Below are 23766 nucleotides of genomic sequence, written 5' to 3' on the forward strand. Positions count from 1 at the left end.
ATGTAGTACTCGCGAATACCAGCATATTTTGGACATTTCAAAACAAAGTGAATTTCATCTTCGGTCTCGTTTGCGCAGAATGGACACAAGTAATCTTCAGCAGTTGACGACCGAGTGTGTCGTAATCGATGTACTTTGAGTGGCGAGACACCAAGTCTTAACCTAATCAGGCAGTTTCTTGCTTTGACGTGCTTCAGGTCATTTAAGTATGAAGACATAGATAAGGCTGACTTGAAAGTGCTATAGAAAAGGAATCGTTCTTTACTTTGTACTGTTTCTATCCACTCTTGCTTGTATAATGTGACTAGTCTGTTCTTGAATTCCGTTATGAACGCATTTTCATTTCCAACGCCTTGTTGAATCCAAACTTGGTCAAAGCCGTATTTGTACAGCACATAGCAAACTGATGACGCCCATGTTCTTTTATTTTGTTCGTGTAAATAAAGCAGCATTTTATAAGCTTTTTGTGGCAATCGATGACTAGGCATTTTCAGGATGCGCAACCAAAATCGTATGGACTTAACAAACGTGTTGACAAATAACGGGTGTCTGCCAGTTTCTCCATACACAAGTGTGTTTGGTGTTTTCATGCTTGTGTTCAGAAACCTCTTAAAGGCCAACATCCGCGGGAATTTTTCTCCTGGAGCGACCTAAACTTGAACCCGTCGCTATTCTTGGATGTCTGTTTACTTCGTGTTGCACGCAAAAATTGAGCGACTTCCTTGCCGCGTGGATTGACGAAGCTGTTTTATTCTCGTGACTGAAAACACTGCAGTGCGTGCAGTTTTATTCTGTGGGTTCGACAGATTGACTAAATGTTGTAATTTCGCTTTCACGAATCAGGAACCGACAAGGAATAAGATGAAAGTGATTTCGACAATTTAATTTTGATAATAATTTTTATATTTTTAATTTTCAGAGCTTGTTTTTAATCCAAATATAACATATTTATATGTTTTTTGAATCAGAAAATGATGGAGAATAAGATGAACGTAAATTTGAATCGTTTTATAAAAACTTTTTTTTTATACAATTTTCAGATTTTTAATGACCAAAGTCATTACTTAATTTTTAAGCCACCAAGCTGAAATGCAATACCGAAGTCCGGGCTTCGTCGAAGATTACTTGACCAAAATTTCAACCAATTTGGTTGAAAAATGAGAACGTGATAGTGCCGCCTCAACTTTCACGAAAAGCCGGATATGACGTCATCAAAGACATTTCTCAAAAAAAAAAGAAAAAAACGTTCGGGGATATCAATCCCAGGAAATCTCATGAAAAATTTCATAAAGATCGGTCCAGTAGTTTGGTCTCAATCGCTCTACACACCATCCGGCTTTTCGTGAAAGTTGAGGCGGCACTGTCACGCTCTCATTTTTCAACCAAATTGGTTGAAATTTTGGTCAAGTAAAAAAAATATTTTTTTTATTAAACGATTCAAATTTACGTTCATCTTATTCTCCATCATTTTCTGATTCCAAAAACATATAAATATGTTATATTTGGATTAAAAACAAGCTCTGAAAATTAAAAATATAAAAATTATTATAAAAATTAAATTGTCGAAATCAATTTAAAAACACTTTCATCTTATTCCCTATCGGTTCCGGATTCCAAAAACATATAGATATGATATGTTTGGATTAAAAACACGCTCAGAAAGTTAAAACGAAGAGAGGTACAGAAAAGCGTGCTATCCTTCCCAGCGCAAGTACTACCCCGCTCCTCTTGTCAATTTCACTGCCTTTGCCATGAGCGGTGGACTGACGATGCTACGAGTATACCTCACGCCGGAACCTCGGCTGTACCCGCGGATAACCGCAGGCTCTGCAGGCTGTTCACCGCAGACAGAAATTGTCAACACGAGTGGTGAGTGTCTGCACAAAATCGTCTCTGCTTTCTCTAAAATGACATATCATTACAAAACTATTGTTTGTACTTCAACCTAAGGTATTATAGCACCCTACCATCGATTTAATTTTTTCCTTTCGTTCGAATGTGAAGGCTGAGCTTCGAGTATTTGTGCATTTCCTGTAAAAAGTGCCAAAATTCTGACTTTACACATTTAGTACGGAAATCCAAGCTTATTAAACAAGCTGCAGAAGTCAGAATTTTGGTACTTTTTACAGGAAATCCACAAATACTCGAAGCTCAGCCTTCACATACGAACGAAAGGAAAAAATTAAATCGATGATAGGGTGCTATTCTTCTTCTTCTTCTGCGTTCGTGGGCTGAAACTCCCACGTGCACTCGTGTTTTTGCACGAGTGGAATTTTACGTGTATGACCGTTTTTACCCCGCCATTTAGGCAGCCATACGCCGCTTTCGGAGGAAGCATGCTGGGTATTTTTGTGTTTCTATAACCCACCGAACTCTGACATGGATTACAGGATCTTTTTCGTGCGCACTTGGTCTTGTGCTTGCGTGTACACTCGAAGGGGGATAAGCCACTAGCAGGTCTGCACATAAGTTGACCTGGGAGATCGGAAAAATCTCCACACTTAACCCACCAGGCGGCCGCGGCCGGGATTCGAACCCTCGACCTTCCGCTTTGGAGGCCGACGTCTTACCACCACGCCACAGCGCCCGTCGATAGGGTGCTATAATACCTTAGGTTGAAGTACAAACAATAGTTTTGTAATGATATGTCATTTTAGAGAAAGCAGAGACGATTTTGTGCAGACACTCACCACTCGTGTTGACAATTTCTGTCTGCGGTGAACAGCCTGCAGAGCCTGCGGGTATCCGCGGGTACAGCTGAGCTTCCGGCGTTAGTCTACCAGCCAGCCTTCTATGTCATGTATGAAACCTGGAAATGTCTGTTCCTGTAAACTTTTATGACGGAAATGTAATCTACAGGGTACGGAGAGTCAAATTAGCTTGGTTGCCTAAAGATGCACTTTGGGAAATTCTCAGAATCCAAGATGGCCGCCCAACGGTCATCTTGAAGATGGTCAATATATAACTTTTGATCCAGATGGGCTAAAGAGTCGTGTAATACCTCAATATAGGGGTTTTTGATGTCAGCGAGTTCATTTCTGAGGTTGGTTTGTCAATCCTGTCAACAGAATCCAAGATGGCCGCCAAGATGGCCGTCAAAATATCTAAAAACACATTTCTCGCCATATCTGGGTTTCTAAAGCAGCTAGATTCATGATCTTAGTGCTGACCATGTTTCCAAAGGCTGGAAAGCTGTTCTGATATCACCCAGATGCAAGATGGCTGCCAAGATGGCAGGTAAACGTCATTCACGCTCAAATTAATGTCACACAAAAATAAGGAAAACGCCATATTGTTTGTCTTTTGTCTGAAAGAACATGTTAGCATCCAGTTAAAGAGGCAACTTTCAGAAAAGCCGATGGGTCTCGATGGTGGGGACGGACAAGAAGGAGAGCAAGCACAAAGAGGAAGGTAAAAGAAGACGAGCGATGGACGCAGCAGACCGGACGAAGATTGCAGAGGAACTGCAGAAGCACTCGCACCCTCTCATTGTTGATTCCACTGACCTGTACAACATCGTCAACGGGCAGATCGCGCCAGCAAAAGTAAATGTCCAAGATGCACTGAAGATCGGCAGCACTCAAAGTGAGCAGTTCGCCGCTTCGCTTCACGGCACATTCCATGGCCCGATCGAGAGGAAAGTGAAGACCATGCAGGAGATGAAAAAAGTAGTGGTTGTGAAAGACAAGGCCATCTTTGACATTGAAACATTATTCGTACGGCTTCAGATCATTGGGCAACAACGTGGTGTGAAGGCGACAGACATCTTCAAGTACGAACTCAGTCCCGTACCTCCATCTCTCATCGACGAGTTCGGGTGTTTGAGGAAAGGAGACAAGGCTGTGCTCGTCAAGTGTCTTGGTGTGCCGGTAAACAACGCACCTGCACCAGACGTGGTGCTGGTCGACGCCAGCCAGCTCCTGTACCATGTTGTGTGGCCTGTTGCGGGGACAGCAGGAGATCTTGTCGCGAGTTTCGGCGCTCGACTGAGCCGCTATCCTCCAGCAGCACAGAAACTGGTGTTGTTTGACAGGTACCATGAGAATCAGCCAACTGCGAAGGACCACGAGAGGATGAGGAGGGCAGGGGAAGGATCAAAGGACTTCCGTCTGACACCCACAACCCCCCTCCCACACAGAGAAGCTATCATGAAGAACGCCAACAACAAACGCCTCCTCAGCAACATCCTCTGTGGATATCCTCTGCAGAACAACGTGGAGCTTGTCAGCAGTTTCGATTGTCTTGTCACTCATGAGGAGGCGGATATCACGCTGTGCAGCTACATGCTGAAGGCTGCAGCAGGCGGGTCGGAGACGATCAGGGTGCTGTGTGACGACACTGATGTGTTCGTCCTTCTCGTGTACTGGGCATGGAGGAAGAGGATACAGAAGAGCATCCAGATGGAGAAGTGGGACGGCACGGTGCTTGACATTCGCGCAGCAGTGGACAAATTGGGGGACAAGTGTGGTCAGCTACTCGGCATGCACGCCTTATCGGGCTGCGACACCGTGTCGTACCCCTGTTACAAGGGCAAGAAGTCGGCGCTCAAGGTGCTTGGAAACAGCGACATCCCAGGCCTGCAAGATGTCCTTGGGGAGCCAGACGTCAGTCATGACCAACTTAAGGCCACTGCCGACTCATTCTTCCTCGCGCTGTACAGTCAGAAGAAGGCCAAGTCCCTCAATGGTGCAAGATCCAAACTGTATCTGAGCAGGAAGAAACCACCACCTCTGAAGAGGCTACGACCAACAGATTGCAACCTGAGGCTGCATGCTCTCCGAGCACATCTGCAGATGATGTTGTGGAAGGCAGCAGACCAGAAAGATCCACCAGCCGAGGCTCATGATATCCGCTGCTTCGGATGGGGTGTCGATGAATCTGGTGCTGTAACACCATCGCTGTCTAATGCGCCGATAGCACCGCAGCAGCTCTTAGATGTCGTGAGCTGTAGTTGCAGCGCCGAGGGGAAAGCGTGCAGAGAGAAGAAGTGCAGTTGCCACAGTGGGAGACTTACGTGCACTGAATACTGTTATTGCGAGGGAGGAGATGCCTGCTGCAGTCCTTACACGGAGCATGAGCCTGTGGTGGAGGAGGAGGACGAGGAGGAGGAAGAAGAGGAGGAAGAGGAGGAGTAGGAGGAGGAGGCGGAAGAGGAGGAGTTTGTTGAAGACGACCAGTAAAACGAGAAAGAAGCTGACAATGAAGAAGGAGATATGGTTTCAAAGTTTAAATCGTTTGTTTGCTGTAACGCTAGAGCAGTAGATTTCTATTTCGGTCGTGGCGTGCCAGCTAAACTGCTTTAGGACATGGACTTTCCCACATGGACTTGATTGAGGTCCTGAAAGTTGCCTCTTTAACTGGATGCTAACATGTTCTTTCAGACAAAAGACAAACAATATGGCGTTTTCCTTATTTTTGTGTGACATTGATTTGAGCGTGAATGACGTTTACCTGCCATCTTGGCAGCCATCTTGCATCTGGGTGATATCAGAACGGCTTCCCAGCCTTTGGAAACATGGTCAGCACTAAGATCATGAATCTAGCTGCTTTAGAAACCCAGATATGGCGAGAAATGTGTTTTTAGATATTTTGACGGCCATCTTGGCGGCCATCTTGGATTCTGTTGACAGGATTGACAAACCAACCTCAGAAATGAACTCGCTGACATCAAAAACCCCTATATTGAGGTATTACACGACTCTTTAGCCCATCTGGATCAAAAGTTATATATTGACCATCTTCAAGATGACCGTTGGGCGGCCATCTTGGATTCTGAGAATTTCCCAAAGTGCATCTTTAGGCAACCAAGCTAATTTGACTCTACATACCCTATAGATTACATTTCCGTTATAAAAGTTTACAGGAACAGACATTTCCAGGTACTCTTTTTGGCAAGTAGACTACGTGTATACGGTCTTGCTGAAAAAGTGCATTGCGTTCCGTTTCATTCTGTGAGTTCGACAGCTACTTGACTAAATGTTGTATTTTCGCCTTACGCGACTTGTTTTTACATTTAGTCAAGTTTTGACTAAATGTTTTAACGTAGAGGGGGGAATCGAGACGAGGGTCGTGGTGTGTGTGTGTGTGTGTGTGTGTGTGTGTGTGTGTGTGTGTGTGTGTGTGTGTGTGTGTGTGTGTGTGTCTGTCTGTCTGTGTGTGTGGAGAGCGATTCAGACCAAACTACTGGACCGATCTTTATGAAATTTTACATGAGAGTTCCTGGGAAAGATATCCCCTGACGTTTTTTTCTTTTTTTCGATAAATACCTTTGATGACGTCATATCCGGCTTTTTGTAAAAGTTGAGGCGGCACTGTCATACCCTCATTTTTCAATCAAATTGATTGAAATTTTGGCCCAGCAATCTTCGACGAAGGCCGGACTTCGGTATTGCATTTCAGATTGGTGGCTTAAAAATTAATTAATGACTTTGGTCATTAAAAATCTGAAAATTGTAAAAAAAAAAAAAAATGTTTTTAAAACGATCCAAATTTACGTTTATCTTATTTTTCATCCTTTTCTGATTCCAAAAACATATAAATATGTTATATTTGGATTAAAAACAAGGTCTGAAAATTAAAAAATATAAAATTTTTTATTAAAATAAAATTTCCGAAATCGATTTAAAAACAATTTCACCTTATTCCTTGTGGGTTCCTGATTCCAAAACCATATAGATGTGATATGTTTGGATTAATAACACGCTCAGAAAGTTAAAAAGAATAGAGATAAAGAAAAGCGTGCTATCCTTCTCAGCGCAACTACTACCCCGCTCTTCTTGTCAATTTCACTGCCTGTGCATCGAGCGGTTGACTGACGATGCTACGAGTACCGGTATACGCTCTTGCTGTAAAAATGCAGTGAGTTCAGTTTCATTCTGTTAGTTCGACAGCTTGACTAAATGTTGTAATTTCGCCTTTCGCGACTTGTTTTCTTTTGTACATTCTCAGCAGAATTCTTTTAGTTCAACCCAATGTACTGCCCAGAGAACATCTTGTTTACTGTCGGCGTTGTTTTCATGCATTGTACCACGTTCTATGATGTTTTGGATACATAAATAACAAGTCGCGTGAAGCGAAATTATAAAAAAAAACGCTGGCGCTGGACCCGAGTACTCTTTAGACTGGCTCGCTCCCTCAGTATGAAAGTTTTTGTCTTGTGCACGTGGATTTAAAAATTTTTTTTTTTAATCTATTTTACACAAATAAAAAAATTATTAGAGTAAAAAAAACCATTAAAACGTTCATAATAAACAATAGTAAACAAGAATTAAAAAAAAAAAAAAAAAACATAGACCACACATGCCGGGAATCGAACCCGGATCACTTTGGCCATAGGTGGACGTGCTACGACAACTTTACTAGAGTTGTGCGCCTTGAATCACTGTGTCCCTGTCGCTCTCTCTCGTGCTCTCTGTCTCTCTTTCAGTCTCACCGAGACCAAAAACTGCATTGTAGTTTCTTTGCCGAGACCAAATCCCCACCCGCTGCTGCGCTGGCTGGCTTGCAAATCGTCTCGCATGCGATACGCATGCTTTTCTCGTGATCGGCGGTTCTTTTTGGCGAACTGCCTCGGGTTCAAGTTTAGGTCGCTCCAGGAGAAAAGTTCTTGTGGATGTTGGCCTTTAAGGGCAAACAGATGCACCTTTTCGATAGGTGAATGGTCTGCATCAAGGCCCCAGACTTCTGCCGCATAATTGAGCATGGGCTGGATCTGGGAGTCGAATAGTTTATAGAATATGTTTGGTGATCTTTCACCTAGAGTCCACAGTACCTTAAAGATACCAATCACACCCTTTCTTGCACGCAGCGCTAAATCGTTCAGCGTGTGAGAAAATGTCAACCTTGTAGAAAAGTAAATTCCTAAGTATTTATACATGTTCACAGTTTCCATTTCGATATTGCCATACATCCATTTTTCAATCGCTGCAATGTGACCACCATTTCTGAAGATAACTATGTTAGATTTTTCTAAATTAACAGTCAAGCCAAGATTACAAGCAGTTTGGTATAGCACGTTTATCTGGTTCTGTAACCCACACACAGTGTCGGAAATCAAAATAACGTCATCTGCGAACATGAGAATCAATATCTCAATAAAATCTGGGATAAGTTGTATACCGTGTCGTCCTTTTCGCTTGATTTCGTCCGCCAATTCGTTAATGAAAAGTGAGAACAAAATTGGACTATTTATTTCTCCCTGCTTCAGGCCTCTCGGACACATGAAAAGGTCAGTGACCTCTGCTCCTGCCCTAACTTTTGCTTTAACAACGTTGTACATACTAAGTATGGCTTGGTACATTTTACCTTTTATTCCTTTGCTTTGCAACACCTTCCACAGCTTTGTACGGTCTACTGAGTCGAAGGCCTTCTTGAAGTCAATAAAAGCAACGTATAGCTTTTTGTGTGACAGTAACTGTCTTTGTACCATAGCAAATAGAGTAAAAATATGATCGGTCGTACTGTACTTTTTACGAAAGCCAGCTTGACTTTCATTTAATAGGTTGTTGGATTCTACCCAGCTAGTTAGTCTTTTGTTTATGATAAAGCTGTATAGCTTGCTGCAAATATTAAGTAATGATATGCCTCTATAATTGTCTGGATTGTTAATATCCCCTTTTTTATGAAGAGGGTGAATGATGGATTCAGACCAGTCTTCAGGATATGAACCTGATGTAAACAGTTTGTTGAAGAACCGGGCTAGGAATGGTACAACATGAAAAGCTGAATTTTTGAAAAGCTCACTAATAACACCATCTGGCCCTGCAGCTTTACCATTTTTTAATGCTCGTATGGCTTCGTAAACCTCTGTTTCTGTTATGTCATATTCCAGCATCTGGGTAGTCTCTAGTTCATTTTCATCTACTACCTCTTGTGCTTCGTCAACAGTAGTATTGTTTGCGTCCGTTTCTGTGAATGTGTTGAATACATTGTAAAAGTGTTCATACCATTGTTCAGTTTCTATTGTGTTAGCGTTAGTTGTTTTCCTTGTTAAAGACCTTATGGTTTTCCAGAATGTTTTAGGATCTTTGCCACTTTTTTGCAACAGTTCAATTGTTGCTTGTCTGTGGGCAACTTTTTTGCATCTGTTAAGTTCGTTGTACTCATTTCTGTTTTGTGTGTACACAAGTTTGTCTAAATTACCGTTGTGGACATTTCGTAAGTCATGTCTTACAGCTTGCCTCTAGAGAGAGAGAGAGAGAGAGAGAGAGAGAGGTTTGTCTTTCGCTGGGGTATGCAGTGCCTTGGCGTTGCACATCTACTTAATTTGTTGTATTTTTGTTGCAGAGATACGTACACAATGCTATTGCAGAGATAGAGTCGTCTTGAAACCGGCAACGACTCAATTGATCATGTATAACACAAATGATACATTTTTTTCTTTTTAAAGTGGGTCACACGGGGCCCCGATGTCTTGGGGGTTGAATAAACCACGAAAACCGGTGTGTGAGTTATGCATGGTAAATATAGCCATTCAAGTAATATGTGCCATTTAATGTTGTTACATTTATGCTATTGCTATTTAACCTCATGTGAGGCAGAGTGGGGCTTTAAACAGTGGTTTATTTCTGGTTCATGTTTTTTGTTACCCAGTCGTAAATCTTGTATACTACAACGGAGCACAAGTAAACATGCTCTTAGAGACACCATTATGAGGCTGCGGACAATATTCTTCAAATCATACTTTTCGGCGCACTTTCAGCCAGAACACTGAATATTTGGTCAGAAATCCGATAATGCACTCTTTACATTTGAATTACTCTTATGTTTTTAAGCACAGGAGCTTGGTTTGAAGACCTTTATGAACAGACCATAACTTTGACCTACAATGGCTACGATTCCTAGTAATTTGCTCGGTCTTCAAGGCCAATTCATACTGTGTCCGCATTGTACACGCATGAATCATGCGTTCTTCACGTTCCTCACACGTGATCGCCTTTTTGTCAACTCTACAAGCACAATGTAATATGGAATACGCAATTCTCTGTATATGACTCGACACAGTACGTAACCGCGCAAGAAAAATAAAATCAATATTAACAGAATTATTGGAATTCTAACAATGCAGGCGTGACATGCAACCCTTGTTGCTGTGGCACCTGCGAATCTTGTTTGGCTCACATTTCCTTTCCCTTGGTTTATTTTTAACCCAAGTTCGATAGACGCAGTGCGGCCAAGTGGTTAGGACACCGCCCTTGTCCCCGATCGAGGTAGGAAGAAACATTCAGGAAGTTTCTCAAAGTCAAATTCACATTATGTCCGTATATGGAAAGAATGTTGCACTTTCGAAAGGTCTCGTGAGGGGAGGTTGTAAAAATTACACAGAGTCACGATTAAACAACAAGATTACAAGCATACAAACAAGAACCACACACACACACACACACACACACACCCATCTGGCCTGGGAAGCCCCCCTCCCCCCAAGATTTTTAAAAACTTTTTAAAGGTGATCAAGATTTTGTACAAGATTTGAAGTAATACGTGTGAAAAGATATGAGTGTTTTAGAACTTCCTTTTACAGTGATAGACCTGAATGTAAATACACGTAGCATGAGAGTATGTAGATGGATGTATGTGAGGGTGCGGGTATGGATGTGTGTGCATATATGTGAATATTATGTGTTTATATGTTTTGAGAGTGTGATTTTATGTGATGTAATATATGTTTATACGAGCCAAAAGAAACATATGTCTGCTTGTCTTACATTCAGATGATGATAAAAAACGCTCGCGCTGGACCCGAGTACTCTTCAGACTGGCTCGCTCAATGAATATAAATGTTTGGAATGTCTTAACTGTGAACAATAACAAACGTGGACATCAACACTGTCTCTTCTCTTCTATTGAGGCGACATTGAGGCAAGCTGTCGTACAGATGAGGGAGGATTTTTTTGAAGTTTGTTTTCTTCACATACGTTCCACTCACTCTGCCACATTTGATTGATATATTGCTTTGTTAGAGCTTTGAAAGTATATTAAAACGTGGCGTGTTGTGAGTGGTAGGCATTTCCTGTGCTTCTTTAGCACCTCGTGACGGAGTCCTAAATTCAAAATTAAACGGTTTTAGTGTGACGTCGTGCGTCCAAGCGTGTGTAATCGACCTTCTCAAAACAGACACTTTGGACTTGGTAGAATACACTCACACAGCTGCCAGTTGTCAACACTGAAACACACACCTTGAGAAGTTTTTTTACGGCCCAGGTAAGCTTGTTCTCTCTCTTCACTTTATCAGTGGTTCTGCTATAGAATAGCTCATTTGTGACAAGTTGTGGATATGGTACTGTTCCTCATTTTGATTTATGACAAGAATAATCGTGATATTTACTGGTGTATGGGTAGCATCTGGTTCAGTGAATCCGATTTGACCCACTCCCCAGCCCAATATCTTCCTCTCTCGTAACAGAATCCAGGAACAATATATCAAAGTTGATAACTTCTTGTGTACTGCCTCAGATTGTTGCAGTCAAACAGTTTTGCAATTACCGCTGAAAAATTCTAGCTGTTTGGGTTGTACAGTATTCGGGTATGGGCACATGATTAACCTTTAAATTATGACACAGTCCCGTTTCATCCGTATGAATTTGTGTGTGACTACAAAACACTTGGAACATAGAAATTAATGTAAGTGTCGCCAAACTCTGTTGTTATCAAGTAGCCTAATATTCTTACGAGGGCCAGTATTGTATGTCAGGTTGGACTTACACAGCCGAGTTTCGACCACACGAAGGAGGCAGCAAAAGGACATGCACTGTTAATTAATTCAATTCAAAACGTTGTATTGACGATAAGGAGAAACCTCAATCGATTAAGTTTTGTCAACATGTATTATGCACGCTACTTTTTACATTTAGTCAAGTTTTGACTAAATGTTTTAACATAGAGGGGGAATCGAGACGAGGGTCGTGGTGTATGTGTGTGTGTGTGTGTGTCTGTCTGTGCGTGTGTGTGTGTGTGTAGAGCGATTCAGATTAAACTACTGGACCGATCTTTATGAAATTTGACATGAGAGTTCCTGGGAATGATATCCCCGGACGTATTTTTTCATTTTTTCAATAAATACATTTCATGACGTCATATCCGGCTTTTTGTAAAAGTTGAGGCGGCACTGTCACACCCTCATTTTTCAATCAAATTGATTGAAATTTTGGCAAAGCAATCTTCGACGAAGGCCGGACTTTGGTATTGCATTTCAGCTTGGTGGCTTAAAAACTAATGAATGAGTTTGGTCATTAAAAATCGGAAACTTGTAATTAAAATTATTTTGTTATTAAACGATCCAAAAATAATGTCATCTTATTCGTCGTCATTTTTTGATTCCAAAAACATATACATATGTTATATTTGGATTACAAACAAGCTCTGAAAATTAAAAATATGAAAATTATGATTAAAATTAATTTTCTGAAATAGATTTAAAAACAATTTCATCTTATTCCTTGTCGGTCCCTGATTCCAAAAACATATAGATAAATGATATGTTTGGATTAAAAACAAACTCAGTAAGCTAAAAAGAATAGACATACAGAAAAGCGTGTTATCCTGCTCAGCGCGACCACTACCGCACTATTCTGCATGGCTTGTCGATTTCACTGCCTTTGCCACGAGCGGTGGACTGACGAAACTACGAGTATGTGGTCTTGGTGAAAAAAGCAGTGCGTTCAGTTTCATTCTGTGAGTTCGACAGCTTGACTAAATGTTGTTATTTCGCCTTACGCGACTTGTTTTGTTTTCGTGTGTGTGGACATGTGTGTGTGTGTGTGTGTGTGTGTGTGTGTGTGTGTGTGTGTGTGTGTGTGTGTGTGTGTGGTGTGTTGTGTGTGTGTGTGTGGTGTGATGTGTGTGGTGTGATGTGTGTGTGTCGTGTGATATGTGTGTGTATGTGTATGTGTGTTTATGTGTATGTGCATGTATGTGTGTCTGTATATTGTTTGCTTTGTATTGCTAGTTGTATGTCAATCGTAATAAACACCTTGCGGACCGGCAGAAAAGGAGACCGATATTCTGAAGAGAAGTTCTGACTAGATTCTATTGATGCAACAAGAATTCGGTGTCACGTACACGAAATGCAGGACTGAGTAGAAAGGAATTACATTATCGCAAACGTATACATTGGGAGATTCACGATCTGTTCTTTTCTGTCCTCATTTCTTCAGGAAAGCAAAATCCGTTTAGTGTTTCAGCTAAGGTCTGGTCTTTTTTTTTGTCGGCCAAGAACAACTCATCCTAACATGATAATCTATATATAAACTCGTCACTTTTAAGAGTGTAAACGTAAGAGCTGCTTTTCATTATGTTTTAGACATGGAAGAGGCTGACAATTTACCTGTACACTTCATGTCACCAGTCACTAAGCCATAGAGTTGCCTAGGCCTATGTGTCGTGAGGGAAGTAAAGAGGCAATCTTAGAACTTGGCATCCAGTTCCTCCTACTAATTTGCGTGGAGTCTGTTGCAATTTAAAAAAACCAAGAAATTCCTCCGAGGTAGGAAAAACACCCCCGTTGGTCAAAGGGAAATAACCATTCTCACTGCCACCAACTGAGAAGGTTATTTCCCTTTGACCATTAATATGTCCCTCTATAAGTCCTTGTAGAATCTTAATCCACCAATAACTCCCTAACCGTGTGTTTGACTGGTCCCAATTTTTGTAAGGACCGTCTCAGGAATGTATAGAACCTGTTCACCAAGTTTGGTGACGATCGGTCCGTTCATTCTTGAGATCTATATGCGAACACAAACACACACACAAACAAACAAACAAACAAACACATCGACCGAATCCTATACACACCCCTATACCGGGGGTGTAATAATATAGTGATTCCAGCAAGACGCTCTAAAACGGCTGTCGTCCGCTATTGTGTTCACGCTGTTTCTCTCTGTAATTCAAATCTCTCACCAACAGATCAAATAACCTAACTAGCTCAATGAAAGCTTCTGGGTAAAAAATGTTCGGGAGCACAAAAGGCATCGTAGATTTGTATCCATTGAGAATAGGAAGGGCGGGCGGTTTGTATTGTGTGGAAACCGCTTCTTATCTTTGAAAATTTCAAGAGCCCTTCTTATTAAATGCACTTTTAAAACTTCAATTACGTGTCGGTGTCACTGCGTTATAGTTGACTGGTAGCCCGGATTTGTTGTTAATGGGGTCTTTATTATGTTTCGACAACCTAGGATCCGAGACCAATGTTCAGCATCGATCTTATTCTGTTTGGCTCTCGACCAACTCTTTAAAATCTATACACATGGCTAATCACAGAAATCGGTAGAAGATACTTTTACAGTTAAACTACACTTTTGACTTAGTTGAATACACTCACACAGCTGTGAATGGATGAGCTTTGATTCAGCTGAATGAAAGGCTCAGCTTACTTTAACACGCTATGTGACATTCTGCCATTTGTCAACACTGAAACACACACCGTTAGAAGTCTTTTTACGGCCCAGGTAAGTTTTTTCTCTCTCGTGAGCTTTACTGGCGTGTAGGTAGCAACTCGTTCAAGTGAATCCGATTTGACCTACTCCCAGTCCAACCTCTTCCTCTCTCGTCATAGAATGCGTGTTGATCAGTAATCAGGATTAGGAAAATATCAAAGTTGTTCACTTCTTGTGTAGAATGCATCACATTTGTTGCAGTCAAATCGTTTTGCAATTCCGGATGAAGAGTTCTAGCGGTAAGTTAGTTAGTTGTTGCTTTTTGGGTCCAGCGGACCATATAGGCCAAATCAGGACCCCACAAGTTGAACATTACACATTTAAATTAAACCAATTTTACTGAACAAAATTAGGAACGTCACCCGAAGGGAACATACAAGCTAAATCGAAACCCAACGTGTCAAGGATTTAAAAGTCAAATCTTAGAATAAAGGCCAGACTCCTTAAAAATCCAAAGAGAGCTGCAGAGCTGACCTCTGTAAAAATATGTTTTTCTAGCGGCTAGAAGTTTACACTAATATGTAGGTGAAGTAGACATTGTGACGATGTACTTGAAATGCAGTATAATGTGGAATATGGGTGTGTGTGTAAGACATTCGGTACGGTGAGCACTTTGTTGTGTTTGAATGTATTGAATGTACTCAAGCCAAGCAAAATTCCTAGTGTACTGCAAAAGGTTGAAACAATGCTTATGTCTTATGTATAATTTGGGAAGGGGCACATAATTGCAACCAACCTTAAAAATATAGGAAAATTCGTATGGTTTTGTGTGCGACTGCTTACTGAAACATTATATAGTAATGTCAGTGTCGCCAAACTTTGTTGTTATCAAGTAGCCTAATACTATTACGAGGGTCAGTGTTTTATGTTCGATAAGACTTAAAACACAGCCGATTCGGAGTTTCGACCGCACGAATGAGGCAGCAAAAGCACACACAAAGGTTGTACTGACGATAAGAAGAAACCACGATCGATGCAGGTTTTGGCCACATGCATTATGTACGCGATTTTCTTGTCTTTGTTTCCGTGCGCGTGTGTGTGTGGGGGAGCGTGTGTGTGTGTGTGTTTTGTATTGTTTGTTGTAGTTAACCGTGAAAACCTTGACATAGGTCTAACGGGCAGAATAGGTGTCCAATACTGCAGCATTCTATGAAAGGGAGTTCTGACTAGATTCTACACACGCAACGATAATTTGGTGTCACGAACCGCTACAGCAGGGAAAAGGAAATATAAGTACATGTGTACACATGTACTTATTATATTACTTACAAGCCAATCGTGTGATTAGGAAAGATTAGTCATGACTTTAGTAGTGGTACGTACTACATGTATTAATAAACTTGCCAAGCCGTGCAAAGCCGTCAGCTATGTGACCCTCCACCACGGAATGAGTCGCATGTCACCTTTGCATGATTTTCATATTTTTACATTTTCCTAAAGAGTTGTTTATGCTCTATCCAGTGGTGAAACTCGTTTTAGAAAAGAGCGAATGTGACTGAGGTGACCCTCACACTGTTACCAAACACTCCCCGGACTTACATTAAGCCTAGCGCAGAACCGCGCGAGGTGACATGCGACTCATTTCGTGGTGGAGGGTCACATATGGTAGGGACGGTCTACGTCATAGTAAGTCGGAACACACACACACGCACGAGTAATGTAAAGAAAGCTTCCTGGTAAATCTTTTTTTTATGGCACAATCGGCATGGTAGATTTTTTTTATCCATTGGGGATAGGAAGGGCGGTCGGTTGTGTGTAATGGTTGGGCACTGCTTGTTGTCTGAAACTTTCAAGATAAAATGCGTTTCTAAAACTTCAATTACAGGGTGACCCAAAAATATGCAACCCATAAAAATTCTAATAACTTCTGCATCTGTGCAACGAACTACTTCATATTTGGTGCACATTAATTTAAGCTTATGCATAATCATATCAACAACTGTCCAATTTATAGGTCAAGTGGTCTGATTTTTGTGTTCTTTCGAACAAAATTTACAAATTCAGGAATCGCCTGAAAAATAGGAGGTTTGACATTGAGCAGTACCCAATCTCACCTGATTTAAACCTTCCAGACTTTTACCTTTGGGAATATCTGAAGGTCCAAGTATACAAAAACACCCCTGATCATTGGTGATCTGAAAACATCAATAATGGCCAATATGGAGGGTTGAAATAGCGCGAGTGTGTTTTCCACTCAATGTCAAACCGCTTACTTTTCAGCTGATTCCTGAGTTTGGATATTTTTGTTCGAAAGAGCACAAATATATAATCAGACCACTTGACCGATACATTTGAAACTGACTGAAAGGATCACTTTAAAATCTATTCACATTTGTGGCGTATCACAGTAAACAGTAGAAGATACTTGTACCCTTGATAATTTAAATCTTGTTACCAACCTAAATCTAGTTCAAAATGTTAAAATCTTGTCCGTAAGTGTGTGTGTGTGTGTGTGTGTGTGTGTGTGTGTGTGTGCGCGTGCGCGCGCGAGGTACCATCTAGGCTACATAGACCGCAGTACGCACCTGTGCGAGTATGTGCCTGCGTGCCAGTATGATATGAGCGCGCGCGTGTGTGTGTGCGTTTGTTTGGATGTTTAAGCCTGTGTGTTTGTGATGTGTTGTGTTACGTTGTGGTGGTTGTGTTGTATGTGTGTGTGAGAGAGAGAGAGAGAGAGAGAGAGAGAGAGAGAGAGAGAGAGAGAGAGAGAGAGAGCGAGAGAGAGAGAGAGAGAGAGAGAGAGAGAGAGAGAGAGAGCAGTGTGTATGTGGTTACGTCTGCTCACTTTGAGGTATTTTTCCTTATTTCATATTTAAAACTAACACCTACATGTCGCAAGACTGCACAATTATCAGTGGCAGGAGTCAGTTCAGTGCACATATAAGTCGTATATGAACGGTGCATATCAAATTGCAAGCTTTGTTTAACTTTGTCTCACGTAATGAGCTAATTTATTATGCTTTTCGTGATTTCATCAGAACCAATAATAGCCTACTTGGTTTTACCCATGCCAATGCCTTTGGACACATTTGTTCATTTCCTGGTTAGCTGTTTCCTTTCCTGAGGCTTATACACAAGGACTGTTGTGGTATTTGTCTACATAATAAATAATGTAAAAGTGCATGCTGATATCTGTCGTTGGCTTGATGAATATAAACAGTAAAGCCAAAGTCAATCACAACGACTCTATCACAGTTTAACTGGCTGTCAATTTTAGAAAATCTACCACAGCTTTGGAAGATTTTGCTTGAGGCTAGTGTTACTTTTCTATAAAAGGCAATAATTATACTGTGCGTAATCCCAGACCAGAAGCCAAGGAGTTGAGGAGGGGAGGGGGGGGGGGGTGGAACTCAGAATAAAATATTTAGTGTCTAAACTAAGAAGAAACATGCAGTTTTGATCCTTCACCATCTAGCCGTTTGTTATTTTTTCTGTTTCAGTGTGGCTGGCGAGAGAAGACTATAACCGTCGTACCGAGCGTTTGATTCAAGCCTGTTTTACTTGACATCCAGCGTGACGACAATGTGCTAATACAGCTTATAACAGTTCACCTAACTTGTACAATACCGATCACGGTAAAAACTCACTGTTTTAGTGGTGCTTAGTAACCATGGGTGTCTTAAGCGAACTTTATTTGACCCGTATAGAACGGCAGCAAAAACAATCCTACGAAAGCAGACTGCTTGGCATGATCAAGTCTCAGTGGTTCGTCTCGAGAGGAAAGCACAGGCGCAACCTGGCATCTGGTCCTTACTTTTCTGCCCGCAACATGCAAGCTGTGTACAATTGTTGTGCAACAGAATGATAAACCAGCAAACGATCACTGTAATCATTGTGATATATATATGACACGACGACCGCGGCCACCACCGTCACGATCACTATCATGAAGTAAAGTCCAGGACGCACAAATGCGCTCGGCAAAGGCGGACATGACACTCCATTGACGGTTGAACAAACGAACATTTTTTTTTTTTTAACCTGAAAGCAAAGCTTCAAACCCATCCTCACGGGAGAAAGCAAGCTCTCGACTGATAAGGAAGAAAGACATTGTCAGCGAAAGGAATGTGCGAGTTGCAGACAGACAGGCCATATTAAAAACAGTATCTCTTTAAATTAGATGAAAACATTTGGTTGATACAGTGGTCGTCTTTAAAGTTCCACGAAACATACCTGGCACAGCGACAAAAATAGTTACGGTGTCAAATCGAGGTGCTTACGTGTTTAACATCCTTCAAGCAAAATGCTTTCACTCACAGCTTGACATCGTGGTACTTCAGAGTCCCATCTGTTCATGTGTGAACATATACAATGTGGAACTGTATTGACATGTTCTAAAGCTTCCTATGACATCTGTTGAAAGTGTTGTCGTTTAATGTTTGTGGTTAATTGTCATAGGAAGGAGGGATATGATCACGTGTGTTCTGTGTTACGAAGAGTTAATGAATCTGCGCCGCAACCAGAACAGTCTGAAGGTGATGCAAATGAGAACATAATTATCCTCTCGTCAAAAACAGATGATTCGATCAACTATGTGTTCCGTTTCTTGTGATCCGACATCTGTTCGTTGTTGGTGTTGGTGTTTTTTAACTTCGTGAGATCTTGTGGTTATCTCCTCAGTGAAACGATGTAAGACGCACCCACCTGGTTCCCAAGGCAACAACAGTGTATGATACATCAAAGCTTTGACAAAGAACAGTTTTGCATCACAAACTGATAAAAACTTACATGTCTTCGTTTGAACACTCCAAAATCTCGGAACCTAGAGGGAATATACCTTCTGAATACACTGAAAGACTTGGTAGTTAGGCCATCGTCATCATGTAATAAGAGAGAGTAAGAAGGATAAAGGAACAAGCAAAATGCAGGCTACAAGAGACGTGCCCCTGAACCTGGTCGCACCAAGCGGCCAACCCCTGACGAGTTCAGTTGCAGTATCTGGCTATAATGTACATCAGGAGGAATTGACAGTAGGTAAGTGCACGTTACATTTCTCTTACTTTTCTTTGAAGACAATGTTTGTACTTTTCCGTCGTTTTTTCTTTAAACAAATAATTTTTCAAGTCGTCCGAAGAAGTGTGCGCAAAACACTCGTTGATTTTTGTCAGTATGCACGTCAATCCATTCATTTTTTTGTTTAAAGCGATCTACCGGATCAAATGACCATAGCAACGTCACATTCCTGCAGAAACGACACAGTCACGTTATTTTTTTTTATTTTTATTTATTTTTTTTAACAAATTCAGCATGTAATTGGTGTTATCTTCGATGCATAATTATGTGTTTATTCTAGGGAACAGCTGGGTATGCGAAGCGGACGAGAGGTAATAAAACCAAAAAAACGTAGACCATCAGTGGTCTGCGACTTAAGTAATTATATCAGGTTTCTCTGTGCTTTATCACATTTATGAATTTCAGAAGTATCTATATATATATACGACTAGTGTCTGTGTGTCTGTCTGTGTATCTGTCTGTGTATCTGTCTGTGCGCGATGCACGGCCAAAGTTCTGGATGGATCTGCTTCAAATTTGGTGGGCATATTCAGGTAGACCCGGGACACGACACAACCTGGTCGATATTTCAACACGTGCTCTCAGCGCGCAGCGCGGAACCGATTTTGGTTCCACCTCAGCTATTTTGGTTCCACCTCAGCTACCCGGGCCCCCATACCGACACACCATAGCCGCTACACCACATCACAACGCCAAAGTTCTCGGTGGATCTTTTTCAAATTTGGACACCGTATTCAGCTACACCCCGGACACAATATCATCGATGAGATATTTCAACACGTGCTCTCAGCGCGCAGCGCTGAACTCATTTTCGTTTTTGTGTTCATTTCACCATTATAAGTAACTCTTCCTTATCTTCTCCAGTGTTTGGCGTTTATCTCCCTTCCTTCGTGTGGCTTTCCCGTTCAGTTGTAAGTTACTACACTGCGCTGTCCACTGCGCTGAGCGTCTTCGGATATATTCCCGGCGTTCTGTTACTGTTACTATTTTTAGAAGGTCAACGCAGTGTACAGAACGTAAATTGGACCCGTAAATTATCCTCACTGTAAAAGTGCAAAGGTCGAATCAATTTATAGCCACGCGAAAAATACACTGTCATCTATCTCTCTATAGATACGGCTTCTCTGTGTTTTTGTGTGTGTGTGTGTGAGTGTGTGTGTCTCTATGTAAGCAACACCTGTGCATTGTTCAGTTCTGTTTGTGATGTGGTCTGGCGGCTTTTGTGTAATTTTATGTACGGCAGCGTTGGCTGCGCCTTTGTAATCCCAGATCTCAAAATCTCAAGGAAATATACTCTTAATAAAGACATCTCCATATTCTCAGCCGAGCTATTTGCCTTGCTCATGGCATGCACTTTTATAAATGACCTCCCAGTCACACCGCGTGCGGTAGTTTTCTGCTCTGACTCGCGCTCTTCATTACAAGCTCTGCATCGAAACACATCAAATCGTGCAGAGCTACAAAGAGAAATCCTCTTTATATGTCACCAGTTAATCTCATCCGGCACATCCGTATCATTTCTCTGGGTCCCCTCTCACGTAGGGGTCCGGGGAAATGAACTGGCGGATGTCGCTGCCAAAGAAGCGGCAGAATATAGCCCAGCTAACACTAACATCGGCTACTCAGTAACCGAATTCTACAGTAAAATCCGTAAACTCATTCGAAGTCAGTACGTAACATCTCTGTCCTATCAACCCATTGATATGAACGATCTACACCCCGATCTCCCAACAAACCTCCTCACTATCTTCAGACGCCTCCGTGCCGGCGGCTGCCGCTTCCATATCTTTAACAAGTCCTGCCATTGTGGAGAACCCTATTCATTTCAACACATTTTCGCTCCATGCGCTACAAATAGAATTACCTTTAAAACCTTATATGACCATATGCAGCTCCATGGTCTGAGTCCCCAGGATTATCTGCGCAGTAGCAGTTCTCTAGGCTGGTCACACAGCTTGTTGCTGTGCCGACTGGTCAGGGACTCGGACATGGGGCTGTGGGTATAACTAAGCCCAGATTATCACATCAGCGTGTTTCAGTTTGAGGTCGAGTGGCTCCCGCCATCCCTCCTGATTCCAGCGACTACCTTCTAGACAACATATCCTCACCCAAGGCCCACTAGTCGCCAAACTGTACATATTGTTTTTATTACCACGGCCTTCGTGGCTTACATCTTAATCCTTTTATTTGTAAAAAGTTTTGAGATTTATTGTTCGTGTTCCTCTTACTTGCTCATCTATTTGGTTTTATTGGTGATCCTGAAAGGTTCCACTTTTTAACTCGATTTGAAATAAAATAAAAATAATATTACAAGCCCGTTATTCAAGATATAGAATACAGACTTATAATTCTTACCAAGAAACATCTTAACTACTTTTCATTTTAACAAATTCCACAGAGCATTATCAACTCAACCCCACCCCCTGCCCTCCTCTCCTTATTTTTTGTTTCTTTCTTTCCTCTTTTTGAAAGCGGACAAACACTCAAGTCCTTAATGGCTCAAAACCGTAGGACTTTTAATATTAATTTTAACGTAATTTTATGTACTGGCCTTCCTTTAAAAGCCATAACCTGCTCAGTCCTGTTGGAGTGGAGTTCGCCTCCAAAGGTGATTAACACGGTTACATTCGTCGACAAGGATGGGACTCGATATGGTCAGGAATGGCATTATGGCCACTGAATCATTTTCGTGCTGTTCCCATTCCACGAATCTGGGAGGGACCTAAGCTTGGCGGGTCCATTGTTCGGACCCGGCGAAGCCGGCGTACGGCTCTAAGTACTTCTTCCCGGCGAAGCCGGCTACCCGGCGAAGCGGGTATTCATTCTAGTTCATAAATATATTCATTCACTTCACTGTGTTTCTTCTCCTTTCAGACCTTGCAGGCAGCCGACAACTTTCCAAAATATGCCCGAGCGGAAGTTTGCACGACTACGCCATGTTTAGACATCCTCCAATCACAACAAACGTTACAGACGACGAAGGACAACGCCCGTGTCCGACACACCAGCTAAGAATTCGATTGGTCGCCAATGATACTGGCACAACACCCAATCCGCAGCATCCTGCACCAAGAATTCCAAACAGGACGGCATAATGGACTCTGCATACATTTATCAGGGTGCAGATGGCAGGTTCTGATGCTTTAAAAAATTGTACAGCAATTTACAGTTTTGACTACAAAAGCAGATGAAAGACCAAAGCACAACACACATGTGCCGCATTAACCTTGTCTCAAATGTTTTGTTTTAATACAGTGAACTTGGTTAAGGACACTCACGCCCCCCCCCCCCCCCAGGATATCACCATGGAGATTGGTACTTTAGACAACATAACTAAGAATCTTAACACTTTCTACCCCACCTATGTTGACCAAGTTTGTTTTAGCCAAGACCAGCTGTGCTGCAGCAGGTCACTCAGAATTGTAGTGACTGTGTATCAACACGATGGAGTGCAGGCGTTAGATCGACGTTACAAGAAGCGACTGTGTGTACGGATATATATCTGTACCAGATCAGATAGAGCCATATGAGTACTGGGAGACATTTAGTTAACAATAAAATACTTGACTTGACTTGACTTGACATATAACCACAATTCTGAATTTACATTTCGTTCTTGTAAAGACGGAAAGATTTGGCTGAATTTTCCCGGTTTAATGCCCCTTAAAAGATAGATAAAACAAAATCCATAGACCTTTCGGGACAGTCACCAAATAAGTATTTAGTTGAAAGCGTCCCACACAGCATTTAAAAGATGCCTTTCCTCTCTTGTAAACGACAACAAAAGCCTCGGATATTATTGGGGAAAAATGTCCAAGCCTCTACATGGTATAATGGTATCCAGAAGCCTATCATAATAGAAGCAGCTAAGTACTACAGTATTACCATCAGTCGACACGCGATCATACATATGCCCTTTGACCTTTCCTGGGGAATATCCATTACTAAAAATAGAATACGGGATTGTGGGAAAGCTGTTCAATGGCACTCATGCACTATATTCGATTTTCAATACACGACTCAAAATCTTTGGGATAAATCAAAATGAAACAAACACAAGTATATAGAGTTAAGAAAACAGGAAAAAGTTGAAAACCGTTTGGAATGAAGCAAATGAATAAAATACAAGAATTACGAGTTAAAAAATAAATAAAATAAAAATAAGCGAATCGAACCCGGACCACAAAAGTAAGGACTACCGCACCGTCAATCGGGGACTCTACCGACTGAGCTATTTTGTCGCACTGTAGTCGAGGAAGATTTTAACTTCAAATATTACACTTGAATTTTCGAGCGTGGCGACGACTCGGTGACTCGA

The 23766-nt window shown here is 41.6% G+C and overlaps 1 long non-coding RNA gene across 1 annotated transcript; it reads left to right on the plus strand.

Moving 5' to 3' along the window:
• The first annotated feature begins 11128 nt into the window (after positions 1-11128).
• Positions 11129-22995, plus strand: LOC138961805 (uncharacterized). The gene is made up of 3 exons (XR_011454311.1): positions 11129-11202; positions 17876-19409; positions 22323-22995. It is a non-coding gene; the product is annotated as an uncharacterized lncRNA (long non-coding RNA).
• Positions 22996-23766: the final 771 nt, after the last annotated feature.

This window comes from Littorina saxatilis, linkage group LG3 (assembly GCF_037325665.1).
Source record: "Littorina saxatilis isolate snail1 linkage group LG3, US_GU_Lsax_2.0, whole genome shotgun sequence".
NCBI lineage: Eukaryota > Metazoa > Mollusca > Gastropoda > Littorinimorpha > Littorinidae > Littorina > Littorina saxatilis.